This window comes from Neofelis nebulosa, chromosome 9 (genome assembly GCF_028018385.1).
Source record: "Neofelis nebulosa isolate mNeoNeb1 chromosome 9, mNeoNeb1.pri, whole genome shotgun sequence".
Classification (NCBI taxonomy): Eukaryota; Metazoa; Chordata; class Mammalia; order Carnivora; family Felidae; genus Neofelis; species Neofelis nebulosa.
In genome coordinates, this window is record NC_080790.1 from 93,494,073 (window position 1) to 93,502,431 (window position 8,359).

An 8,359-nucleotide genomic window follows, 5' to 3' on the forward strand; every position below is an offset into this window, starting at 1 on the left:
GCTAAAAAATGGTTTGCAGCAAGGTTTAGCAAGCTGCACCATCTCTTGCCAAGAACTTTCTGGAAGCGGGTGATCTGTTCACATAAGACTGTAGGTCACTGGTCCTACCTTCCCAGCCCAAACTGTATGCCTCTCATACTGGGTGAGGGAAGTGCAAGCAGGACTTTCTCAATGTTCCTGTCAACATTCACATGGACCCAGTAAGAACTGGGAGGGTGAACAGCACCTGATTGCTCTCAGTCCGTGGATAGAGATGCTACAGAGTATTGAAGAAGCTTTCCCGAATGGGAATTGCCATGGATGGGGCAATTCCCAGTCAGCTGATCCCAGGATCTCCACTGAGAAGAAGCCCAGGAGAAGCTCCAGGGAGTTTTCCTCTATCTCCATAAAACTCATTCTAGAATTTCACTGAGCCAATAATATGGTCCATAGGAGTTATAGTGAAAGCCTAGATTAAGTCAAAGCTACTCAATTTCAAAAAACAGAAATTAGAAGAAGTGAAAGTATATATATATATTTGCCACTCATCTTGGTGTCCAGGAGGCAGTAGGGGCCATGAAATGCCATTTCTCCCTCATCAGTTACCAAAAATGTTGTGAAAAGTAAAATAGAATACTCCTGAAGTTGGAACTAGGGTCCACCCAGGATCCAGTACTTTCTAACTGTGTCTGTGTGTCCTGTTATTTAACAGTCTCATAATCTATAAATGAATTATTATTATATTTTGTCATCAAGCTATCAAGGAAACACACTTTTGAATTGCTAACCAATTCTAAGAAATTTTAGACAAATTTTCTGTATAATTTTACACAATTTTTCACAAACTTTACACAAGTTTTTGGGTTACTGGAACTGGACTTGTCACAACCTCCTGGATTCTAGGTAGATGAAGCTTTAGTATGCCCCCCCCCCCAGAGCAGCACACCCATCCACTCATTCACACATTATAACCTTAGATCAGGGTCAGCTGTATCTTACAAATCTAGAAGTAAATATTTTTGGCTTTGCAGGACATATGAGCTCATCACAAGTGCTTGGCTCTTCTACATCCACAGACCACATGGACATGAGAGGGCATGACTGTTCTAGAAAGAGGCTTCCAGCCATGGTTGCCAACTCCTGGTCCTGGAGGGATGCTGTCTGGAATAAATATAACATGAGCCATGTGTAACTTTACCTTTTTTAGTAGCCACATTAAAAGAAAAACAGAGGTGAGATTAATTTTAATAATGTAGTTTAATACATTTTAATAATGTAGTTTATTTAACTCAATACATCTCAAGTGTTATCATATGTAGCCAATGAAAATGAGGCATTTTACATCCTTTTTCCATACGGCCTTCACAATCTGGCATGTGTTCTGCATGTACAGCACATCTCACTTTGGAGTAAGCTTCTATAGATAGAACATGTGTCTAGTAGTGCCGCACTGGACAGCCCAGCTCTAGCATGTATTTCGCTAGTTTTCTTTCCTTTTTGGAAGCACATTGCTTGGTTTTCTCCATGTGAAGGGCCAAGAGGGTGTGCATATGTATGTATATGTGTATGTATATGAATGCATATGTGCGTGTATGTGTGTATGTGTGTGCACTTGTGTGCATGTATATTTATATGTATGTTCATGTGAGTGTGTGCATGCCTCTGTGTCATATAGTCAGCAGTCTCATCCTCTGTGGGAGGCAATATTACAAGGACACAATCCCTGTGCCCAGCATAGGAAGTAGGATAAAAGGAAGGCCCATAAAATATAATCTGAGGCACGAACCGACAGGGAGAGATGGTGCAGAGTGCAGGGCTAGGGTTGGCAGGAGTGAGGGCAAATATGTGGAAGGTCAGAAGGATGGCAAGCTTTCATCAGCAGTGAGGAAATGTTGGTGATTATCTCTGGCAAGAGCAAGGTGCTGATGCCTCTGTGAAGGCAGGAAGGTTCTGGGCACAGCTAGGGAAGCGTGAAGGCTCTGTTTGGACCCAGTGGGAAGTTTTCTAAGAGGAAAGAGGCTTCACTGGAAGAATGCTGTGGAGAAACATATCTGGTAGCAGTTGCTGGAAGAAGCTGAGGCTGGGGCCTGGGGACCACCTGGGAGGCACCTGACTTCATCCAGCAGGTCCTGGCTCAGGGAGAGGATGGGGAAGGGGCCAGGACAGGGATGGTCCAGTGGGAAGGGTGCCACAGCAGGCGGGCTGGAGGAGCAGGTGGTGGGATTGGAATAGACAGGTACACAGGGACCTCAGAGCTTTCCCCAGAAGCAGAGTGAGTATGAGGAAAGGGAATAGGTTTGGTTTGGCCCCATGGGCAGTGACCCAGTCTGCACAGATGTTTGGCTTCCTCTGGACATGCATTCTATTCTCAGCCAAAGAAGGGCCTGAGAGAGCAGGGAGATGTTCCTGAGCCTCCAGCAGCAAAGGAGTGAGGGCAGAAGCTGTGAGTGGGAGGAAACTTCACAATAAAGTCCTTTTATTCAGTGATATGACTTTGATTTAATTTAAAGGTCACTTCAGCATTCTATTAATGAATGGAGATTAATTCCTGTCTCTTTACTTAACATCCTGACTCTTGTTATCATGCAGTTTCCTTTGACATTTTTTAAGATCTGATGAATTTCTAAAGTTTCTCGGGCACCAATGAGGACTTCAAAGGCTTTTCAAGATATGGACATATGGTGATATTCCCTTTCCTCACCCTGTATTACTATTTAAATGGAATTGTGTAATCACATTGCACAGCATTTTGTTTGAAGTCCACAATGGGGGATGATTTCATGCACTCTGCTGTCCTCTAAAAAAATGCTACAGGTCAGTCCCAAAGCAAGGAATCATTTGAGATGGTTCCAGGAGCACACTGCCAATGAGAGGGTGCATGATGGTCAGGAGATCCTTGGTCTGCTGACCTTTTCTAGAAGTGTCAGAGGGGACATGTGGACCTATCACTGGGTTGCCCAGTGTGCTCTGCAGAGACAGAGGGCTGAGGCTGGTTCTTCAAGGAAAGGGTGGCAAGAGGGCCTTCAAGAGGACTCTCCCATTTCCTCTTAAAACAGAGAAGCACGTGGTTTGGCGTTCTATGTAAAGTTTAATTCTGGGGGAAAGAAATATGTCCTGGTGTGACATTAGATTCTCCTTCCTGGTGGGGGCACATGGATGTGGGTGAAAGTCATCCCAGGTGGTTGGACCCTATTTGGCCCTCCTATCTCTTTCCCCAGCCAGGGAAGCCATGGAGGACGCCACAGGTGGTGGGGGCCCAAAAGTTCTCCCCTGAATTGTCGGGTCACTGCATGGAGGACAGTTGCCTCGAAGAACTGTCCAAATGTGCGGAAGCCTCTGAATGAGTGGAAGACAAACACCCTCTGTGTTAAACCCCTGAGATTTTGGAGGCTGTTTGTGTATGGCTTAACCTATGCCTACTATGAGCACGGCTACAAACAACTTTATCTGGGCCAAAGTCCTTTCCTGCTCTGGGATCCCATGACATTCTAACTTTCTCTTCTACATACAGAGTGTTGCTATTCTTTGGTTGCAAACTGAGAGACAGCCCAGCATATGCAGGCAACAAAATGGTACTGATATGAGGGAACAGAGCCAAGAAAGTAGGGACTTGCAGGGCCTGCTGAGTAATTACATCAGTCCCAAATGAAGAGTGTCAGAGGTGGGAAGAAGAGTGGAGAGTCTATGAAGGAGGAGCTGATGGAGTTTTGGGCTGGCAGGGAGGCCTGGTGGCAGGTTGTTGGGGGGTGGGTCTGGTCATGGAGAAAAGTACACAGCAGCTCTGTGCTAGAGTCCAGGAGAACCTCCCCTGAGAGATACCAGGTACAGTCATACGCATCAATGAGCCAGGGTACCAGGCTTGGCTTATGGGCTTTCTCCCCCAGGACAAGGTAAAAATGATAAGAACTAAAATTCCTAATGCTATTTCCTGTAGGCAAATGCCTTACTTGTGTTATCTCCACTTGTTACCATATCTCTGAGAAGTAGAGAAATTATCTTTATTTCACTTACCAGAGAAATGCAGCTTGGAGAGGTTAACTAGTTAATTTAATGTGGATCTGCTGCCCAGGTCCCTACCCTTTCTTCCTCATCGAACTGCTTATCCAAGGAGACACTCTCAAACAAGGCTGGAGGCAAAGGTAAGTCAGCAGCAAGATGGATTTAAGGGTGAGTCATCTAGGCGTTCTGCCTGGGGGTCGTAAACTCTGAGACAATAGTCCAGGAGCTTTTTCCATACTGAGCTCCCTGGCTTGGGACTTCAGGGCTGGGTCTGAGACTGGGTGGGGAGCAGCCTTCCTCTTTATCAGTCTCCTAACCAGTGGCTTCTAAGTACAAGGGTGGGGAGCTGGCCCAGTTCACTTGCCTTCTGATTAAACTGAAACGTCTCCTTTCAAATAAGGATGTCAGCTATGCCACTGAGTTCCAGTTGCGAGCAGTGTGGGGCTCATTAGATGCACTCTGACCTCTTCACCCATCCTGTATTCCCAGCTCTTCAGTTGTTCTGGAAACAACCGGTGCATGCCTGCACCATGGCAGCTCTTTAGTGGGTGCTGCTTTGCCGGCCAGCACAGAGCTCAAGTCTGGGCATTTCTGTCCCCTTGTTTCCAGCCCACCTGCAGCCTGTGGGCAATGCATGACCTTGTGGGAATATGAAGGACCACCTATGCCTGTGGTTCTGACAACTCTGAGCTGGAACTCACACTCCAGAGTATCTGCAGATCAGGCTGGAGCATTGTCTGCAGGACTTGGCCCAAGTCATCCCTACATACTTGGCTCCTCCTCCTTCTCTGTTCTGTTTCTCCCACTGCCTCATTCCTTCTCCCTGAGAGCCCCTCCTTAATCATCACTGCCCACAATCTCTGTGTCAGGGACACCTTCTGGGAAACCCAACCTAAGGCAAACATTCCTTAAATCATGCTATTGTTGCCCCGCTGAGTTCTTCTCTTGACATAAAACCCGTTGTTCTGATGGGAAGGCTGAAATATGGGAGATCTGAGGGGGTGGATTATCTGATATCTCTTTAAACTGACACTCTTTGAAGGTTTGGCCTCTATTCCATGGGAATAGGTAGGAAGGAGGTAATCTCTTACTGATAAAAGCTGTACCTGGGAACAGATCCCCTGGAGTAGCCTTGAAATTCTGTATAGCCAGCAATGCAGCCCTCATTTTTCTGTGCTTCCTGCTCTCTTTTTTGTTGTCTCCACAATTTCCTAAACTAAAATGTAGTTAGTAGAAGGAATTGCTTTTCTGATGCACAGCATTAGCCAGGCTTTATCCGCTGCCAGAAATTCAGTGACAGTGAACACTGGTTTTTCCAGTGACACTGGCTCTCATGAAAAAGATCTTGTGAGAAATTACATTTCTTCATGTGATAATTAGGTATAGCAATCTCCCAGTGGTGATAATTTTATACATATGGGAAAAGTACCATTTCAGAGAAAAATCTAAAAATAATAAAACCATTCATGTAGCTAGGTAAAAAGTAGTTGTTGCTAACAACTATTTAATCCAATCACTTTCTTTGCTCATGCATTCATTAATTAAAAAAAAAACATGTAGTGTGAGTGTATGTGTGCAAGACACTGGGCTAAGTGCTAGTGGGGGGAGTGCATAGACAGTAGCCTTTTCTTCCTCTGCCAGCTGGGTGGGTACAGTCTTGTGGGGAACTGAGGGAGACCCCAGGTCATCACGGAGCATGACTGCATCAGACTATTTCTACACATAGTCTTCAAAGGGAAACAGCGAGCTAAGAGCTCTTGTCCTGCTAAGGGAACAGGCCCTGTTGGGGCTAAGGGTAAAGTGCCAGGCAGTGACAGTGAAGGGGCACTGGTGTTTGTGATGGAATAGCTGATACCTTATGTCTTTCCCTATGCCAAACACATGCATTAGTTCATTGCATCCTCCCAGCTGCCTGTGAGGTAGGGGCTGCTATTGTCCCTATGTTACAGGGAAGTTAAATGCCTTGCCCAAGGTCACACAGCTAAAAAATTGTTAAAGCTGGGATTTGAACCTAGACATCCTGGCTCTGAGTCTATGCTTTGAAGAACAATCCCATGTGTATCACTTGTCAAAAGGGAAGAGAAGCAAGAGCCTCCCATAGGAATGGAGTTCACCAACCTTATTGATTGTTGATTACTTTATTGATTCTTCTACCATTGGCTGTGACCCACACCGTGCTGAATACATGGTGTTCTCAATTAACAACTAAACTACATGCATGCCATGTCTTGGTACAGAGGCAGGTCACCACCATGAAGGAGCCACTAAGGAGCCATGAGGTCCATAACAGGGGTAGATCTGGCAAAAGGAGGAATGGCCACATCCTAGGAGGAAATGCAGATGACATTCTTGGGGTTCCCTATAGATAATCCTGATGGGGAAGGTTTGGGGGTGCTGTGTATGGAATTTGTCTCCCCTAAATTCACATGTTGAAGCCTCAACCTGCAATATGACTATATTTGGGGATAAGGCCTGTATGGAGGTAACTAAGATTGAATGGGGTCATAAAGTAAGCCCTGATCCCATAGGATTGGTGACTTTATCAGAAGAGACACCAGAACTCTCTCTCTACACACCATGTGAGGATGCAGTGAGAAAGTGGATGTCTACAAGCCAAGAAGAGGGCTGTCAGCAGCAACTGAATCAGCTGGCACTTTGCTCTTGGACTTCCAGCTTCCAGAACATGAGGAACATATTTCTGTTGTGTTAGACCCCTAGACTGTGGTATTTTGTTTGGGAAACTGAGAAGACTAAGACAGATTTTGGCATTCAGATGTGGGGAGCTGTAACAAATCCCTTAATATGAGGAAGGGCTTTGGGACTGGGTGATGGGTGGAGGCTGGAGGAGTATTGAAGCACCTGCTAGTGAGGCACCTGCTAGCAAAGCTAGATTTCTGTGAAGGGCCTGTTGGTGGAACGCAACATTGAAGGGGATTCTAGGGAGGGTTCAGAAAGAAGAGAGGAGAGCTGCAAAGAAGGTCTCCCTCTTCTTCTTTTTTAAAGTTTTACTTATTTTGAGAGAGAGAGAGAGAGAGCACATGAGCAGGGGAGGGGCAGAGAGAGGGAGAGAGAGAATCCCAAGTAGGCTCTGCACTGTCATCATGGAGCCCAATGCAGGACTGGAACCCATGAACCATGAGATCATGACCTGAGCTGAAGTCAGCTGCTTAACCAACTGAGCCACCCGGACTCCGCAGGTCTCTCTCTTCTTACAGGGTAAATCAAGGGCAGAAGATTGGTAGAAATGTAAACATTAAAGGCCATCCTGATGAGTTCTCAGATGGAAATGAGCGATGTCATTAGAAATTGGAGGGAAGACATTGTCTGCTTTAAAGTGGCAAAGAACTTGGCCGAGTTGTGATCCACTCACATAACTGTGAGTGCTAATGCTGTATTCAACTGGGTACTCCTGAGTGTATGCAATAAAATGCAAGGGGAGAGATGAATTGAAGAAGGAATTGTTAAGCAAAAAGGAGCCAGAACTGAATGGTTTGGAAAGTCCTCAGCCTACTCATATTGATAAGGAGATTTGTGCAGTGTTAGCCACAGATTTAACCAGCCACTTCTGCAGAAGCTAGGAATAGAGGTGGGATTGTTCCACCAGAGACACTGCCAGTTTGAACTAAAGGGACAGAGAAAATAGGACATAATGAAAGATGGCCATGGGATTTATTTGATTCTAATAGGACTGGATGATAGAGCTGTTTGGCTGTGAACAAGATTTATCCTTCAAAAAAAATCAAAGAATGACCTCAGAGTAAAGTCAGAGATCATTAGGGCTACCACTACCAGCACAGATCCAGTGCACAGGGCTATTTCCTCTTTGGTTTCAGAGGACAGGGACCTTGCAGAGAACTATGGGGTTAAGGGTTACTGTCTACTGAGCTTAAAGAGCTGGCCTGCCCCACAGAGGTGTGGGGGTAAGTCTGCTACCCCTTGGCCAGGGCACCAAGCCAAAGAGGAGGTTCTTCAGCATTAAGATCTAATGGAATTTGCCTAGACAGTTTTGGACTTGGTGGGGACCTGTCACCCTTCCTTCTTTCCTATTTTTCCTTTTTGATAAGTTGTCTTACCTATTCTTTTCCCACCATTATGTTTTGGAAGCATGTGACTGACTTGCTTGCTTCACAGGCTCACAGCTAGAAAGGAATTTTGCCTCAGGAAGAACTGTATCTTGACTCTCACGTGTATCTGATTTAGATGATATGTAAATAGGACTTTGGGCTATATAGACTTTAGAACTGATCTTGGGACAATTTAACACTCTAACTCATTGAGCTTAAGGGCTGTTGGGGTAAAATAGATGTATTTTATATGCAAGAAGGATGTGAATTTTGGGGGAACTTTAGGTGGAATGTTATGGACTAAATGTTTGTGTCTC